Genomic DNA, 20,106 nt, shown 5'->3' on the forward strand with positions numbered 1-20,106 from the left:
TTAATATGGATTTTGATTCCCCATCAGACCAGTTTCTGGACATTCTACTGGATCACCTGCGGTCTTTGCCACCCACGACTTTTGGGCTCTGGTCAGGGTGGAGTTACAGAATGTGTGGGTAACTAGTGAGGGATGAATTAGCTTGTGTGTACTCTGCAGATTGTACTGTCCCAAGGTGAATGTGATGGTTTTTCAAGACAGAATTTCTCTGTGTAACAACAAACCCAGCTGTCCTGGAACCCATTTTTGTAGACCGGGCTGGCATGGAACTCATGGAGATCTGCCTGCCTCTGCCTCCTGAGAGCTGGGAGTTAAAGGCATCTACCACAACCACTAGTTAAAATTTTATTTTACAACTGGAAGCAATGATGAAGAGGATCTTGTTGTGTGACCTTTTTCCTCCTCTCTTGGGGCTTTTCCTAGGAAGATTCGCAGAAAAGTGTTAATTCTGTTATCATTCTTTTCATTTACTATGTGGCCACAGTGCTTCCTATGCAGTCCTGCATTCCCAATGATGACCAACAAGGCTATGCTACAATCTGGGCTCCATTTCCAATGACTAGTGTCATTAGAAAGCTAACATGTAGATGGGGACTTTTCTAGTTATGTCCCATTTGACCAGTTTCTCTCTGCCTACTGGGTCCCCATAGCCACTTATAAGATAACCACTCAAAGATTCAATATAAATTTATAATTGTTTGACCAATGGTTAAGCTCATTACTGCCTAGCTCTCTTTTATAAATTAATCCATTTTTTACTAATCTGTGTATCACCACATGGCTGTGGATTTCTGGTTGTGCACTGGCATCTTGCCTTCTCAGTGGCTACATGGTGTCTCTCTTGACTCTGCCTTCTCTCTCTCTCTCTACCTCTGTTCAGATTTCCCACCTAGCTATATTCTGCCTCGTCACTGGTTGAGATAGCTTTATTCATCAACCAATAAAAGCAACACATATTTGCATCATGCAGAAGGACATCTCACATCACTAACATTTTTTGACTATTTATGGTATACTGGGCTTTACACCCATTTAATTCATGTACTTTGCATAACAAACTGGTGAAGTAGACATCTTTTATTAATATAGAAACTGAATCTTAGAAGAGTTAGCTCATATTGACCAAGACCACACTGCTAGTAAATGAGTGATTTAAACCAAAGCACTGTAAACCTTGAGTAGACCATTTTAATCATGAATTGATATTTTCTTTTCCTTGATGGTAATCTATAGTTATAAGAAGTCAAGCCCACTTCTTACCATTTTATCTTATACATAAGTGCAGGTAACTGATAACTCTAGACCCCGTTTCCAAGAATACAGGACCAGTTATCATAAAAGCACAAAAACTTTTCAATGACATGTTTTGGAGCTGGATGAAATTGTGATTATTTTCTGCATATTGAATATACTCCCATGGATTTCCTCTGTATTCTATATTAATTTTAGCCAGGAGTTAGAGAAGTGATTCCATTTATTTCTACAATAATTCAATGAAAGGCAAAAGCATGGTCACTTTATAAAATAAGCCAGCTTAGAGAATAAGGATGTGAAACCAGAAATGGGGGAATTTTAGACACAGAAAGAGAAATCAATATCGCAGAGTTCAGAGAAGTGCCTTGAGATTAAGGATGGGATAGGAGAATGAGGACTTAGATTAAAAAAAAAAAAAGATAAACTGTGAAAGACTGAAGCAAAATCCTATCGGAAAGAAAGCACACAAATAAAAAGCTGGCTAATGGTACTCATAGTATCTCATGTTTTTGCCACACTCAAAGAGTCAAGCATCAAGCATGCAACAAAAAGACAAAGAGGGTGTTGCTGGTACACACCTTTCATGCTTCAGGGTGAGAATGAGACACTGACATCTTCCCAAGGAGGGCATACACTTTGGAGAAGCAGAGTCCCTTCAGTAATAATGTTTACCACCTAGAGCAATGTATCAAGACTGCATTCAATTGCAACCCCCACCTATAACTGAGTCCCGCTGCTTTCTCTACCCCCAGTTGGATTTATTCAGCAGCATTGATAATCAAATGACTTCTAGCAGTTTTTTCTGCTTCCATAGCAATTAAACAATTCAAAGACAACACAATAGCATACAGTATCCAGACTCTCGTGTATTTTCCATCTTTACATGGCTTTTCTATTACTCTATTTCTTTTGCTTTTATTTATCTTTTTTTTCTCTGAGACAGGGTTTCTCTGTGGAAATCCACCTGCCTCTGCTTCTAGAGTGCTGGGATTAAAGGTGTGTGTCACCACAACCCAGCTTCTCTATTTCTTTTACCACTATCCTGTTTCATTTTCTCTCCCAGGCCTACCTATATATTTTTAAGCACACTGTAAACCTTTTAGAGGTTTTTACTTCATCTGAATCTGACTTTATTGTAAATCTTTATGTTTTTCTGGCCACGTGTCTTTTATCCCCTAAAAACCGCTATTTTAACTGCTGTCTTTCCAAGATGGCGGGTTAAGATTATCACCATCACTGGCTGCTTGTCTCTAGCAAAACAGAGCCCACCCGAGAAAATGCTGCTATCAAGAAGCTGTGCTTCTCTCTGTTCTTCTGTTTGTAAAATACCTTTTAACCTTTTGTTAGATTTACATGGAAATTTGTGCTGCACGTTGAGTTTGACATATGTAATGAGCACTCTTTCCCACCAGCTGCCTGGGTCCCACCACTGTCTCTGCCCCCAAATAACACACAAGACAGTATATTAATTATGAAGCTGTTGGCCATTTGCTATGGTTTCTTATCGGCTAGCTCTGACTTAATTACTAACCCATAACTGCTAATCTGAGCATTTCTACTTGGTCTTCTCTTACCAGAGAAAGGGTCCGGACCTCTTACTTCTCTTGGGTCCTACATGGTAACTGACTGTGCCTCTGTTTCCCAGAATCCACCACCTCTCCTAGTCCCACCTATCTTGCTTCCCTATTGGCCAACAGTGCTTTATTTATCAACCAATAGGACAAACATATACACAGAAGGACTTCCCCCATCACCCACCCATATTCTGAGTGTTGTTTAGGGCTATATGCCTGAATGAGGTGTGTGTCTTGGAGCCAGTGGTGCTCTGTAGGGTTCTAGTAGACACCAAGCTGAGCTCTTCAACACAAAATAAACAGACCACTCACTGTACCGTGAGCAAACAATATGGTGTTATAGGCTGAGAAAAGTCGTCATGTGGCAATATGATTATTTCATTAACTTAGTCTATGGGAACATTCATTGCCCCACCCAAACAGCACCATCCATGTCCCATTGTGTGTTACTGAGAGATGATGTCAGCGACAGGGAATGTGGAGATAAAAAAGTTGTCTCCTGCTGTCATCCCCTTAGATATTAGGTGCTAACTCGCCAGAAGTCTTAGAGTTACTTTCCAGCTATTCTTTTCCAGAGATGACTGCTGTGTGACCTCATTCGTAATTAACAAATTGCTTATTTTTATGTTCATTTAATGCTAGTTTTTTTTGTGGGAACTCTTCAGTAAACTTTCTGAAGACAAGGACTGTGCCGCATTGTGTTAACTGTTTGTACTACTCAGCATCGTGTTTCACACATTAGTAACTGTACATTGCTGGAAGAATGAATACTGCAAAAGAATGCAGGAGCACTGCAGGTGATAAAAGACAATTAATTGTTCTCTCCAGGCCCAACATCGTGTCCCAACTTTGTTGAAACCCTTAAAGAAATGAAAGAAAGCAATTGTATTTCAACAAGAAGGAGTAATGTGTTTTTCCTTGGGTTGCTAATTTGGCTGAGTTTAAAAATGGAATGAAAAGGTAATTGAAAAGAAATAGGTCTGTCCCTCTCTGTAATTCAGAGTATTCTATGAGCCCATCTTCTAAATGGGTATAGGATTCTAGCGAGATTACAATGCCAGGAAATAGGATATGAATTTAATAATGAAGCCCATTACTGTGCACACCTTCATAATGACCAGTGTCCTTAACTCAGTCAACATCAGTGAAGAGATAATAAATAGTAAACTTACCCAACAGAACATGGAATATAGATCAAAGTACTAGATATGTTTGGTGAACGGAGAAGGCTCTGTAGCAGAATTTTGGTACTGTAAACTGTGTCTTCATGTGGTTACTAAATTATTAGTGACACCTGCTCCCACAACCAGCAGTGGACATTATTCCCACCACAATAAGAGAAGTTACTGAGAGGGTAAATAGAACCAAGCTGAGATGGTATGATTCCAAAGCTTAGGCTTTGTGTTAAATTTGTAATTTAAAAATTAAAAATTCCCATCTTTAACTACCATTGTCTGGAAAGTACGTAGCCAGTAATCAGATAATCCCTAGTTTCAGTGGTCTCGGTTCAACATTGAACAGTAGGCTACCCTGGCTTAGACTTTGTTGGCTCTTGCCTTCTCTCTTTGCTCTCTGTCTTATCTTTCAAGTGGAGTCACAGTTCACCAGAGAGGGGCGTGAATCACTAATGAATATGAAGCACAGGGGAAACTGGATTTTGTTGGTCAGCTCAGGGAGGAACAAAGATCAGCAATGTCAAAGAACATTTTATACTTGATTTCAGACCTCGGTGTGTTCAGGGTTGGAGAGACTTTTAAAAACAGTATGACTTGTTTATGGTTATGGTGTATGTCCAGAATTGAAATCATGAAGGTTAGAAAGACAAGACATGTAAGGATTTGTCAACAACTTGAGGCTTCAATTCCACTAATTTTCACCTATTGATAATTCTTGATTTGACTATACACTTTTGGTAACACCGGTCTTCATTAAAATGATGTTCTATGTACTGTGGCTCTCTATCTAGGGATAATTTAATCTTCGGCAAGGACTAGGGTTCCAGGGAGCTAGGAAGGGATTGGTAACACAAGCTGGGAAGGAGATAAGCAGTTCCGGGCAGGTTGATTGCAGCTGTGTCATTTGGCCATAGGAGTATAGGATCTGTCCCTATGATTACATAAGAGGAGGTCATTGAATACTTCATAAAGTTAATCTTTCAATTCCCTTTTCTCTTTCACTTTTACTTATATAAAGACAGTGTTCTTGGTGTGGGCTTTACTTTTCTCACATTAGTTTTCGAGGTGGTTTAATTCAAGACAGTGACAAGTACTGGTTTGACTGAGTACAATGCTGCGCCTTTGGGGAGGATGCCCCCCACCAGCCATATTTCAGTTTAGATGTATCTGTAGAAGATGCCAGAATGCTCTGTTAAAGATTGTAAATGAGTCTTTTTATACCATCTCTCCATTCCAAAACACCACATAGAGTCTGCTGCTCTGTGTCTCCCAGCTTTTGGGTTTCAGAGTAGCTCTGTGGCATTCCAGTCACTGATGTCATCAGACTTGCAACACAGGAGGTTGGGCTGAGTGAGGAGGCACGGGGTAATCTCAAATAAAGAAGAAACAATGAGTATAAAGCCACACTAAGACACCTGAAAGGTAGATATTGGTAAAATATGGCCCTTCCGTGAAATCTGGCTACACCCATTCATTTGCATATCATCTCCAGCCATTTTCTCAAAGCACTGGTCAGCTGAGTGGCTGACACAGAGAACATTTGGCCAGCAAAGCCAAACACATTTCCCGCTTGACATTTTATAGAAAAAGATTTGTAACCTCTTGTTAATTATAAGTTCTTTTTTCTTAACTTTAAAAATGATTTACTTACTTTGTGTGCGTGGGCACGTATACCAGAGGTATACATGGTGTGCACGTATACGTCAGAGGATTCCTTGCTGGAGTAGCTTCTCTCCCTCCATCCTCTGAAAACAGGAGACACAACTCAGCTTGTCAGGCTTGATAAAAAGTGCTTCCACCTGCGAAGACACCTCTCCCATCCCTAAACTAAGTTTTTATCTTATGTCAAGTGTGTACACATCTGAAAAACAAGTATCTTAAATCAGATTCTTTGGAAAACAACAACACAAATAAGCATAAACACATTTGTTCTGTGGTTCTATAAAAGATGTGGTCTAGTAAATGCCAATAAAAATTTCTCTATTGTAATAGTGTAAGACTTCTGTACTACCATGGTTTAGTTTATTTCTTGGTAAAAAAAAAAAACCAAGTGAAAATCAACAACATAAGAAAAACCCCTTACATGCCAGGAGTGGTGGCATAAGCTTTTAACCAAGAAGCAGAGACAGGTGGATCTCTGTGCGTTGAGAATAGATAGCTTCATCTATATATAGTCAGTTCCAGGGCAGTCACAGTTACATAACAGGGAATCTTTGTCTCAAAAACAAACAAAACAAAAATTAAGTATATAATTAAGTGTGTATGTGTGTGTGTGGGGGGTATGGGGTGGCTTCCAGAATCCTAATGCCCTCAAATGCATACTAATATTGGCATGACCCATAAGATACAAGTAGAAAGCCCAAAGTCTTGAGTTCAATTTACTTTGTTCATAAGGGATAAAAGGAGAGGTGGCGCTGAAGAGATGACTCAGCAGTTAGGAACACTTGGTGTGAGAGACTTCATCTGGCAACTGAGGGGACAGATGCAGAGACCCACAGCCAGACATTAGTGGGAGCTAAGGAATCCTGCAGAAGAGGGGAAGGAAGGATTGTAAGAGCCACAGGGGTCACAAGAAAACTCACAGAATCAACTAAGCTGGGCTCACAGGGGCTCACAGAGACTGAACCACCATCCAGGGAGCCTGCATGCGACTGACCTGGGTCCTCTGCATATGTTACAGCTGTGCAACTTGGTCTTCTTGAGGTATTCCTAACAATGGAAACAGGAGTTGTCTTGACTCCTTTGCCCACTTTTGGGACCCTTCTCCTCCTATTGGGTTGTCTCATTCAGCCTTCAACTTGATATGCCATGTTTGGTTGATACCCCTGGAATCTGCCTTCCTCTGAATCTAAATGGAGCAGGAGTAGATGTTGTGTGTGTGTGTGTGTGTGTGTGTGTGTGTGTGTAGGCGCTGGGAGGAGATGGTGGGTGAGGGTCTGGGGGGAGAGGAAGGGAAGGAAATCGTGGATGGGTTGTAAAAAACTAATAATATATATTAAAAAATATATAAAAGAATACTTGTTGTTCTTGCAGAGGACTTGGGTTCGGTTCCTAGTACCCCCATAGCAGTTCATAGCTATGTGTAATTTCAGTTCCAGGGGATCTGACTCCCTCCCTGGCTTCCACAGGTGCCAGATATGCACATGGTACACATACATATAAGTACAGGCAGATAATTGTACACATAAAATAAAACTAAATAAAACGTTCACATTTAGAGAAAATAATAGATAAAGGGTTTCATATTGACTGTGAATCTGAAAGAGTAATAAAAGCTTATTGGGTTACTACAAAGTAAATCATTACTAACTAGCTCTACTGTCAGAGCTAAGAGCCTGTAGCTGAAATAACTGCTGTCATAGGGACATTGTTTGTTATTGACACTTGTTCCCTCTGTACATTGAGTGTCCAGTCACTGTTTCTGGTTACTGCAGAGGCAAAACATTTTGATTTTACTTATTAATGGCATAGTGGATTCTAATGCCTAGGAACATAATTTTGTCTTAATATTTAACATGAGTTTAAAAGTTTTTAAAAAAATAAAAGCATGCATTTTGAAAAGCATGGTCTAATAACCATATCCAAATTCTTACATTTTATATGGCTCCTAAGTAAGGTGAAAAGAATAATACAGGTGCTAAGAAGAACAAAAGTATAGAAAGGGGTTGTTTTTGAAAACAAAACAACTTTGTGTTCCAATTCCCTAACCTATCTATCATGCATAGGAATTTTACCCATAAGCAGTCTGTTCTATTTGTAGTTCCACTTACATGGACTTAGAGATAACTTCAGGAAAACTGCTTATGGAGTGTAAGGGAAATCATGAGGTTTGAATATGCAACAGGGCTTGGAGATTTGGCTCTTTGACTCTAGTGTTTTTTTTTTAATCAAACCTAAATATGCTTTACAATTAAATTTAGTTTTATTGAGAGGCATTAAAGTATCTCATTCATATCTGAACTTCAGATTCCTTGTCTAATAGTTACCACAAACACTCAACACAAATATTCAACCTTCATTTGAGTAAGTGAAAAGACACCCAGCTTAATACTCTTGTTGAGGACTATGTGCACCTCTGCTATTGATATAAGCATCTGGATCATATACTCACATATATAGTATTTATATGAAAATTTATATATGCAGCATATTGGTGGTACTGTAGCTTATATGAATTTATAATTTCAGTGTTTGATTAACTGGCTGATCTGGATACTTCTGTCAGTAAGTAAATAATTTAGGGGTTTGCTATAGTGATCATTCTGTTATGCTCACTGATTCTCTGGATTGGGACAGAAATTGCCTCCTCTACAGTGTTTATGATTCTAGCTGAGATGTGAAGGCTGGGGAAATTACATGCTTAGGGGCTGGGGTCATGGGGAAGTTCCTTCACTCATATGGCTGTGTTAGGAATACCTGAAAACTGGACCTGCCCACCAGACTGCCTACATGCAGTGGCTTCTCCAAGTGGCTTGACACCAAACATGGTAGCTTTGAGGTAACTGGATTTCTTTCATTGCAGTCATAGGTCAAAGCACAGCTGTTCCAGAAAACACTGGCTGAATCGTCACGTTGCATGGTCTATGTCACACAGCTTCAAATTTCCCTGTGCTGTGTGATCAGAAGAGCCCCAAACTCAGGAAGATTCAAGGAGAGGAGGATTAGACTGCCCATTTGCTAGTGGGCACCAAGGAAAAGAGGATGTGGGGATGGAAAAGGTTGCTGATGCTTTTTGAGAAATAAATATGATACAATAGCTTAAGGAAAAGTGAGACTAGAATTGGAAGACTGGAGAGCAGTAAAAACTGCAAAGCAAAGAGCTGCTCCTCTTCTATGCCTGGCCTGGAGATGAGAAGAAGCTACAGTGTAGCATAAGGCTCCCCTCTCCCAGGCAGGAGCCCAAAGAACGCTGGGACTTCAGAGAACAGTCGACTGCCAAAGGTACAGGGATCAGAGAATTCACCTTTCAACTCAGTGTAGCTGTGCTGGCTAGTTTTATGTTGACACACACTAGAGTTATTTTGGAAGAGGGAACTGCAGTTGAGAAATTGTCCCACCAGATTGGTCTGTGGGCAAGCCTATGCTGCTATTTCTTGATTGATGATTGATGTGGGAAGTGTCACCCCTGGGCTTCTGACCCTGGGTTCTATAAGAAAGCAGACAGAGCAAGCCAGTAAGCAGCACTCCTCCATGGTCTCTGTGTCAGCTCCTGCCTCCAGGTTCCTGTCCTGTGTGAGTTCCTGCCCTGACTCCCCCCCCCCCCCAGTGATGTGTTACTTGGAAGTGAAGGTGTAATAACCCTTTCCTCCCCAATTTGTTCTTCAGTCATGGTGTTTATTATAGCGATAAAAATCCCAAGACAGTAACTGTCAACTGCCAGCAATTCATACCATAAGCCTTCTTTTTATTTCTTATTTTCTATTTAATTTCCACTCTTGCATATCTATCTCGTGGTGATTTTACTTCTGTTTATATATTGCTCAGTTAGGTTTCAGGACTGATATTTTATGTCTCCTCGCCCAGTTTACTATAAAGCATTCTTTACTATATTCTTCAGCTGCATCTTCTATAGTCTTCTCTTATTTCTATATATTTTTTCTTTCTCTCATCCTTAGTCCCTCGTAACACCAGAAATAAAAGACCCAGAGACTGATATTGGGATTCAAGCTTCAAGCTGAAGGTCAGAAAAGCAAAGTAGCTCTCACCTCTACCTCAGGCTGAAAGGGCTGATCCATGCAGGGGCTCCTCACCAAGTCTCAAATTGCTGCCTCTTCTTAGTGTGGCTGGAAAACGAATGCCCCTATCTTCAGCATGACTGGAGAATGAATTCCTCTCTGAGACCTTGTTTTTGTCTTATATATTTCCCTGATGTTGGTATGAAAGGTGTGAGCTATAATTCTCTTTTTAGGCTGATTCACTCTTGTGTAGATCTGGGTGGGCTTGGACTCACAGAGATCTGTCTATCTCTTAATCCTGAGTCCTAGGATTAAAGTATGTACCACCACCTCATAGCTTCTGGCTGCTGGGATTAAAGGTATGTGCCTGGCTTTTATGGCCTGTGGGTGACTTTGCTTTCTGAATCCTCAGGCAAGCTTTAATAAATCATAAACAATATCTCACCACAGTCCCTCTGTTGTAATTTTTAAAAAGTGGCTCAAGAGAGAAAGACACTATGCAACAGTGTTCAAGAAGATGGGATTTTTATTAGGGGAAAATGATCATAAAAAGGGGAAAGGGAGGTGGGAGACTAGCCTCCAGGTTCAGGAGCAGTGGGAGAGAGGAAAGAGAAGCAAGTGGGGGGGGGATGGGGATGGGAGGTGGGCAGGGCCCTTTAAAAAGGGAACAGAGTGAGTAGACACAGGTGGTGCTCTTAGTGGCAGCAGCTGAGGGTGTATCCTGTCAGAACTCCAAAGGCAGGCCAGTACAAATGCCTAAATACTAATACCCTCATCTTTTTAGTTTTAGTTATAGCTTCCCATTGTTTTAATAACTCCAAAATCTGGGTTCCATAATGGCATACCGGCTTTCCCCCTCTAGATACTTTACCCAACTGTTGTATGACAAAGCTTTTCCTGAGGAGACACAACACACACACACACACACACACACACACACACACACACAACACACACACACACATCTACTCATTGCAGATACCAAGCCCTTGACAGACCAAAGTTTGGATACCACCAAAGTTCAAGTTGGTGAAGTAAAGAGTTTTATGGGTTTACTTACAAGAACCTGAATAAACAAGGATAAAAATAAAGTAAAAGGTCCAAAGTGTCCATGATACTCTGAAAACACAAACTTTGTGGATAATAGGCATAGAAGAAAGAGAGGAATTTTTCAGAGGTAAGAGATGTCAATCTAGATACAGGAGGCATTTAAGACACAGGACAGCCATGACCAGAAAAGAATCTCCCTTCTTCTTCTTACAAGCAAAATTCTAAATACACAGAACCAAGAATGTATATTGAAAGCAGATATTGTTTAACTGAAATTTTCAAAACTAAGAGTGCTTAAACTGAGGTGCTTCAAGTTCTAAAGGGCAACGACTGTTAAGGTCGGGTATTATACCCAGCAAAGCTGTCATAACTGTAGGGCAAAGAAAGGTTTCCAAGATAAAAATAGGCTCAAGAAATTCATGACCACTGAGCCATCTCTATGGAAAATACTTGAAGGAACCCTTCAGATTCACGAGAAAAAAAATCTTTTCAAGAGGACACGGTAAAGAACACAGCATGCTAGACTGATAGCTAATCAGGAGAGAAGAGGAAAACACCAATACTGTTAACAGGAACCAGTGTGCAACTTTCAGTAGTAGCTCCGAATATGAGTAATCTCAATTCCCCAATTAAAAGACACAGACTAGTAGATTGGGCAAAAAAGCAAGAATCATCTCTTTGCTGCCTCCTTGAAATAAACCTCACTTCAAATAACAGACACTGCCTTGGGGGGGGGAGAGGCTAAAAAAAAGGTGTTCCAACTACATGGACATAGGAAACAAACATGGGTCACTGTAAATATATAACAAAATAGACTTCAAACTAAGGGTAGTAAGAAGAGATAAAAAAATTCACTTTTTGTTTTGTTTTGTTTCTTTTTTTAGACAGGGTTTCTCTGTAACAAACTTGGCTGTCTTGGAACTCGCTCTGTAGAGCAGACTAGTCTTGAACTCTCAGAGGTCCACCTGCCTCTGCCTCCCAAGTGCTGGGAGGCACCACCGCCCAGTCTGAGACCTACTTTATAAAAGCACCAGTCTTACCTCTGCCTGCAGGTGTCTTTGAATTTTCTGTTTTGTCTGCCTGGATGGCTTTCCTGCCTGTGCAGCTGCCTTGTTTAAGCAATTATTTTCATGCTAGGCCTTCCTGGAGCAGAGGACCCCAATTACTCTGTTTCAGGATTCTCTCCTTCATCTTATTGCTAAGTTGTGTGATAGAACTTACTTTATGTTTGCTTATTACTTACTTGTTTCTTTCCTCACTAGAACTGAAGTTCCCTGTATTTGGTCTGTCTTGCTCATTTACTTCTCTAGTACTTGCTGGGTCTTGAGGAAGACAGGCACTCTGTAAAGATTTGTTTCAGTGAGTGCAAAATGGTTCGACATAGACGAAATTGTGTGCCTCAGACTCCACGAGTATGTGCCCACATTTTACCCAATCCTACAACTTCCTGAAAGATGACTTTTATATATATAGGAGACTGTGAAAAATAAAAATATGAAGTGATTCCTAGGCTCATACTAGAAGCCTATTATATTTAACTTGTAATTGTTATTCTTTAACCTTTATTCATTGTTTCATTTATTCAGCTTTTAATTAAAAATTTTAAAATTATTATTGTTGTTGCGTGTGTGAGCACATGCATATTTGATGTTCATGGGAATGGCATATTAGCCACCTTGTGTGTGCAGTCTGTCCTCTCCATTTTTGGTGGGCTCTGGGGATCAAACTTAGTTGTCTATGCTTGTGAGCCATTATGTGGTTGCTGGGAATTGAACTCAGGACCTCTGGAAAAGCAGACAAATGCTCTTCACCACTGGGTTATCTCTCCAATAGGTATCTATGCTTGTAGAATTGGGTGGCAAGCATTTTTACCCTTTGAACTACCTCACTGGTCTCATTCATGTTGTTTTAATAAAAGTCCATTGTAAGTATGGGACCGTACAGAGGATATAAACAATACAGGAATTTAAGACATATATGCCTTACTTTTAAAACCAACAGTTTTTTTGGGGGATGGAGGGGGCTATATACTAAAAGCCTCAATATGTGCCAATGGTGGGACAATTAAATGGCACATCCAAAACACTCCCCATCAGGGAGAAAGAGAGTGCTTTAATTTGTGATCAGCTATGGTTCTTATTGTTGTGACAAATACCTACAAAAACCATGTAAGGAAAGGGTTGCTTTGACTCACAGATTGAGTGAGTGTGCAGTTCATCTCGACAAGGATATCAAGGTGGCAGGAGTGTCAGGTGACTTACTGTAGTCCTCCAAAGCCAGGAAGCAAAGACTTGAACACTAATGCTCAGCTCTCTTTCCTTTTTTTTCTCTTCGTTCAGTTCAAGACCCAGGCCACAAAATGGTGCAACCCACAGTTAGTGTGGGTGTTCCCATTTCAATTAAGCCAGTCTGGAAAATCACTCCAGACTCTCCCAGACGTTCATTTCCGTGGTGATCGTGAATCGTGTCAACTTGACAGTAATGATAGCCATCGCAGGGCTGAACTAATGAGTGAAGATAATGAGGCTGAAACAGCATTTGAACTAGAGATTCAAAAGTCTGGCTTTCAATGGGTAGAGAGCTTGAAGTGGAGGAAACAAAAACATTCCCATGAGCATAAATGGCCTGGGAAAGGGGCTGGGTCCAAGAAGATAAATGGCATGATTAGGAAATAGGTTGAGCAGAACACAGCTAGGTGTGGGACCCCTGGCCACTCCAGGCGACTGAAGCCAGGTCTTAGAAAGCTACCATTCTAAGCAGGGTAACTTGGACTCCTTTCAATGGCTGATGAGGAACCAGTGGCAGCTTCCTGTCAGCTTTGTTTTGCTAATTGAGGTGGGGCAAGAAGTTACCAAGAGCAGTGACTCTGACTCTAGAAGGTCACATCATATAGCTGAGCCCATCTCTTCAACTGCAGAATATAAGGGGTTTTTAAAAATCTCATTGTACAAAGTTTCTATGGAGATTAGGCAGTAGTTGACAAAAACAGCAATTATTTATTATTGACTATAACATTGGATTTCATGGATTAATTATTTTGGAATTACACTGGACCATTTGCGTGGTCTTCACTGATGGTTTGTCCGTTTGTTAGCACAGCTCCATGGCACCTTGTATAGAATATTTTCTTGGGGATTCTCTGAAATATCACCTGTATCTTTTTGATTACTTTGCTCTTTATTCCAAATGGGAACTGCAGTGTCAGGGGAGGCACTTGAGCAGCTGCTTCTAAGAGAATATCTTTTCCTCTTGCCAGCATGGATGAAGTCTGAAATAAACAGTCAATACTTTACATTTTAAACTAATCAGAGAAAGAGCCGTAGAATTTGAGGGTCACCGACTAGACAGAGAGAACTATCTAGTATGCTTCTGTTTTGTTCTGTCTCCTTCCTCCCTCCCTCCCTCCCTTCCTTCCTTCCTTCCTTCCTTCCTTCCTTCCTTCCTTCCTTCCTTCCCTCTCTCCCTCCCTCCCTCCCTCCTTCCCTCCTTCCCTCCCTCCCTCCCTCTTTCCCTCCTTCCTTCCTTCTCCCCCTTCCTTCCTTCCTTCCTTCCCTCCTTCCTTCCTTATCCTCCTTCCTTCCCTCCCTCCCTCTTTCCCTCCTTCCTTCCTTCTTTCCTTCTCTTCCTTCCCTCCTTCCTTCCTTATCCTCCTTCCTTCCTTCCTTCCTTCCTTCCTTCCTTCCTTCCTTCCTTCCTTCGTTCCTTCGTTCCTTTCCTCCTCTTGATGTTCTTTAATACTTTCTTTAGTCTAGGACACCAGACTATTGGTTCCAATATACACTAAATGTATGAAGAAATAGATGCCCTGAGAAAGAAGGCCGATACCTTCCCTGAAGGGTCAAAGTTGCTTCAGCACTCAGTAAACCTCACGGGAAAAGAATTTACCTACCAGTAAGACCAGCAAAATCTCCCTCTTCCAGTTTCTGATTTATGCTACATCAAATGCTACTCTTTGAAGGTTTAAACAAGAATTGCTCACCAATTTCTGTGTGGTTTAGGGAGAGATGTTCTTTATTTTTTAAAGGATAACAACATAAATATTTCTAGTCCTAGGTTCAGCACCTGGACACTGAATCAACAACGAGCAGCCCTGCAACATGCAGAAGAAGATTATCTACCCTCTGTCTTTGAAAATAAAGTCAGAAAGTTGAAACAACTAGTGTTAAGTAAACACTGTGGTCTAACCAGTTCATAGACCAATAGTCATGGCTTTCAAACATGTTCTACATTACCATGCACCTTAGAGGAAGGAGCGTGGACAGGAAGCACATATGCGTAATTGAAACGAGAAGCAAGTACCACAGAAGATCTCACTATAATTATTCATGATAAAATGTAATCTTATCTGTTTATTTATTTATTTTCTTTATGAGCTAGAGTCTCATTATGTAGCCTTGGCTGCTCTAGAAGTAGTCCAGGCTGACCTCAAATTTGGGGCAGTCCTCTTAACTCTGTCTGGTAAGTGCTGATATTACAGATGAGTGCCTCCACCAAGGTTGACTTGCAGTCATGCTAAACAAGAAAATAAAACCAAGACACAGCATCATTTCCAAACTCTGAACCTCTGTATTTGCAAAATAGAGTATTCAGAACTACATGGAGAAGTTGATGTGGGGTTCTGCATGCTCTGGCAGGTTCAGCTGAGTCTGAGAATTGGATGCAATTTAGATGTGGCCCCTTTGCGGATTTCTTCAACAATTAAGCTGACTCTCTGGATCACATGTTTAAGTTCTCAGAGAAAGAGCAACTCCCATTGCAGACTTGCTCAGACTTCATGAAAGTGTGACAAGAGGTGACCTTAAACTAGGGAGTTTGGAAATTCACAGATAATCTTCTCAAGAGAGGTGTGATGTCATTACCAATGATGGCTTATAATATTACACTAGTTAACTTACTGAGCTGTCCTTGGAATTTGGTAGCAGTTGTATAGGTGCTGGCTGTGAATATTACTGTTTGTGGGACCGTCAGGATTTTTAGTGCCAGACAGTGGCTGCCGCCAGTAGAGAGCCCAGGCTCCCAGTGTTCATCAGCAGTGGATTGAGCTTGGAACGTGCTGTAATAAGGGAAGAGCATCAGTGAATCAAGAAACATGGGCCATCAAACGAACCCCCTTACTTCCTGGCCTTGTTTTTAAAAGCGAACGTTATGTGCCGAGACTGTCTTCAGACAGAATTAGCTTCAAAACCACACCATTAAAAAAATGCAATATGATCAGTCAGCTGGAAACCACAAATTCAAATTATGCAGAGAAAATATATAAAAAATATTAGTGGTTTTCTCTGAGAAAGGTATTTTTAAAATCACTATTCTGTCTATTTCATGCTTTTGTTTCAAAATAATGAAACTGCATTGCTTTAATAATGGAAAAATGAGTAATTTTTTTTCAAATGAGATTGCTCTGATCAGAAGTACAGCAAGTACGCTTGATAAACTTGACTTTATAATTTTGTAGTTTATTTGCACACACACAAAAACATCCTTCTGAAGATATTTTTGTCTCCACATTGATGCGACTGGAACCCAATACGACACTGTTATTGGGGACCAGTGTCCACTGTGTCACATTTTGTCTATCATATGGGTACTCATTAAAAACATGTACTCATTCGTATACAATACCATTAGGTATGTGAGTGGGCTTATCTATATACTTTCAGTTGTAACTCATGCTAAAAATCAGCAACCCGCTCATATGGTTAAAATTCCCCCAAAGCACAAACTATTCTGTGAAAAGGCTTTCTCCCTCCCACACGGTTCCTCCTCATCTAATTTCCTGTCCTCGAGGCAGGCGTGGCTTTTATCCACCCCTTTTCTCCTTTACAGTATGTCTTGTATACACACAAATGAATATATTGATGTAGTCTAAAAGTTACTCTGTGAGGAGAATGTTGTCTCAAAGACACTGTGGTTTCTGAAATACTTTACATAAAGGCACACTGTGGGAAAGTATGCCTCTTTATTTTTAGTGTTCTAAACAAGACGGCGTAGGAGCACCTTTTTATAAGTAATTAGGTATTAAGTTCCCTCCATGTGCCAGGCACTGCCACACGCCATTTGTCCGTTTACGTGGCTGTTGAGCATTGCCACACCCTCCGTCTACTTTGTTGAGGTCAGTGTGCCAGTATCATTTCTTTTTGTATTTATTTTATTTTTATATTGCCACCACAGTTTCCCCTCCTTCCTCTCTTCCCAGGCCCTCTGCCCTACCCCCTCCTCCTTCCTGGTTTCTCTTTTGCAAAGAGCAGGCCTCTCACATGGATATCAACCAGCCATGGTGTATCAAGTTGCCAGCATCATTTCTTAGCAGGCTGCCCACACCCACCTGAAAGCAGTCCTCCCTTGTCTTGTGAACCCTGTCACACCTCTAGGCTTTATTTCTTAGAGCTAAGGGATTGCTCGCAGTTTCCCAGTGTTTCACATGGTAAGGAAAGGCATTGCTGACTCTCTCTTTTTTTTAATTACAGAGGGATGAGGAGGTTAGCCAGGCTCTGAAAACTGGGGTGGCATGACCCTGTAGCCACAGCATCTGGCTCTTTACAGCATTTAGCATTCCCAAATAATAGAAATTATCTAGTGTGCTTACCTGCCAGCCTCACAAGCAGGGACTCAGCTTCTAGAAAACCATCTCCTACAAGAGTCTTGGATATAAAGTTAGTTGGTTCATGAGAAATATTTGTTGGAATGAGGTGATAGCTTAGTTGGTAAAGTGCTGGCCACACAAACATGAGTATCTAACTTTAATCCAAAAAAGAAGCTGAGTTGAAACAAACAAACAATTGGGTGCGGTGATTCATGTTTGTAATTCCCGTGGGGCTCTGGGGAGGCAGAGACAGGTGCATCTCTGGGGCTCACTGGCTACCCTGTCTAGCCTAATTGATGAGCTTGTAGCCACTGAGAGGCACTGTTTCAAAAGAAAAAATTAGACAGTGCCTGAGGAATCACACACACACACACACACACACACACACACACAGATACACACACACAGATACACACACAGATACACACACACAGACAGACATAGACACACACACACAGACATACACACAGACACACAGACACAGACACACACACACACACACACACACTCACACTCACACACACACAGAGCATGGTCCATTTGGCAGAGAAGTTTGATATAGTTCTCTATTAATTATATTACCTAGGAACAGATAATCTAATCACAGCCATAGGTTTCAGTGGCTTGGTAGCCTGTTTCAAGTTTTTTGTTTTGTTTTATTTCTTTCTCTTCCAAACAGAGAGGCCAGTGTTCTATGTTATTCAGATCTGTGAGAGGATTCCTGTAGGAGGCAGAGGCTGGGAGACTTGCCTAAGGTTACCAAACAGTACCTGATGACAAACTAACATGTCACTAACATTCTGAAAGATTTGCATATTTCTCTATCACTATATTGTTCTAATCTCACCATAGGAAATCATTCTGGTATTATGCCTAATGGAGTTGTTACACTTTGCGTAATTTACAACCCTTAATTTTACTGCAAAGGGAATCAAATCTAAGAAAGGCTGGATATCTTGCCTTGTTAGACTTTAATAGAGCTAAGATACTGTTTTTAGCAGTCAGAGTCTCTTCTAATATTTGATTTTAGGCACATGTTCTAAAAATGACAGTTGGATATGGTCTAGAGACTAGCTGTTAAAATTGTAAAGCAACTCATGACACATGTTTAACTGAATAAAATTATTTTCCCCAGCTCATGCCATGCTGACAGTTTGCAAAAACCATCTTCACCTTCCTCCTTGCCTCATAAAAAGGGGCTGCAGCTATTTTTAAGCCCAAGGTTTGTAGACAGGAATGTAGATTATAAATCTCAGTTAGTTGAATTTATTCAGGAATTTGTCACGCTAACTACGAACACACTAAATATGACTCTGAGTCCAAGTAAAAGAAAAATTAGATATTGATATCTAAATTTCTCTCCCTATCTCTCTTCCCCTTTTCTCTTCCCCCCCTTTCTCCTCTCCCCTCCTCTGACTCCTTCCCTTTCTTCCTCTGACGCCACCCCTTCGGATTTTTCCTTGACAAGTGGCAGAGCAAAAAGGAAAAGCCTGGAGTTTCTTGTTCTAGTTTAAGGCAGTGGCTACCCTGACATAAGAGTAGCATCTTCCGTAAATCTCTTTTGCAATATTGTTTACCAGCAAAATAAGTCGAAGTCAAAACAAGTATCAGGGCAAAGAAAGCCACCAGTCTATATAACAAAATACTTTTCAAACTTGAACAAATGAGTGGGCTGTTTGAAACAAACTCCAAATGGAGGGACATTTACATTAGCTCTTCTGGAGGTAACAAGATACAGTGTTATATACTACTGCCTTTCTGTTTAGGTCTCTTAGAGGATGTTTACGAAGGCAGGCAGTAGTGGCCCAGTCTTTAATCCCAGCACTCAGGAGGCAGAGGCAGGCAGATCCCTGTGAGTTGGAGGCCAGCCTGTTCTACAAAGCAAGTTCCAAGACAGCAAGGGTTGTTACACAGAGAAGTCCTGCCTCAAAAAACCAAAAAGAAAAAAAAAAGAATAACAATAGGATGTGTATGAATGCTGTATCTTTTTTTATAACTTCAGTATAAATATTCACTATTTTCACCTTTCTGTCCTGATAAAATAATGAAAAGATTCTAACAAAATGCCTTTATAGGTTCCACGGTATAGTTAGTGAACAAGTAGTAACAAGTGTCACTTTTTTAAATGTTATGGAATGAAAGCAACTTAAACAAAAAAGTCTTTTGGGCCTAGTCACAATCACGCAAAGATTGAGAAATTTCTACAGTGATAACCCTATCTGCAGGTCAACTTTGTGCTCTACGTCCATTCCACGATTAATAGAAAGCCTACTAGTTGTGTAATGTTAGCACACATCACCATATCACACTCTCACTTGATGACACACATTGATGACGCCACGACTGACTAGCTTGTGTCGTCTGAAGCAGGAGGCTTCATCACCTGCCGCCACTAGATGGTGCTTGTCATTGAAACAAAGCTTCATCAGGATTGTTTTCTGATTAGAACCATGGATGGATGAGAAACTTGCCTAATAAACGAACTAGTAAACGGTAAGTCTGGAGGGCTACAAAGCATAGGGAATTACTGGCCAGGAAGCAAACAAAGCATTACCAGTTAAGAGTATACTCATCCCGCCAATCTTCGTGTTTTCTTCTGGGTAGTCAACTCTGACCTTGCTCCTGGTAGGTAGGCATTCTACTGCTGAGCTGAAGCCCGGTCACCCCCTCTCCCTCCGCACTTGCGCTCAAACTTGTACTCCCCCTGCTCCCCCTTTGGGATTACAGGTGTGTGCTCCCAAGTCCAGCTTTTCTGTCCATTCCTTTCATCCTCAAACTTTGTGAATCACAAGATGAAA

At 40.8% G+C, this 20,106-nt stretch overlaps 1 protein-coding gene across 1 annotated transcript in view; it reads left to right on the top strand.

Annotated features, from left to right (window-relative positions):
- Positions 1 to 20,106, top strand: part of Slc4a4 (solute carrier family 4 member 4) — a 397,268-nt gene that overhangs the window by 57,740 nt on the left and 319,422 nt on the right. The window lies entirely within an intron of this gene.

The sequence above is a fragment of the Mesocricetus auratus genome, unplaced genomic scaffold, assembly GCF_017639785.1.
Source record: "Mesocricetus auratus isolate SY011 unplaced genomic scaffold, BCM_Maur_2.0 Super-Scaffold_100006, whole genome shotgun sequence".
Lineage (NCBI taxonomy): Eukaryota > Metazoa > Chordata > Mammalia > Rodentia > Cricetidae > Mesocricetus > Mesocricetus auratus.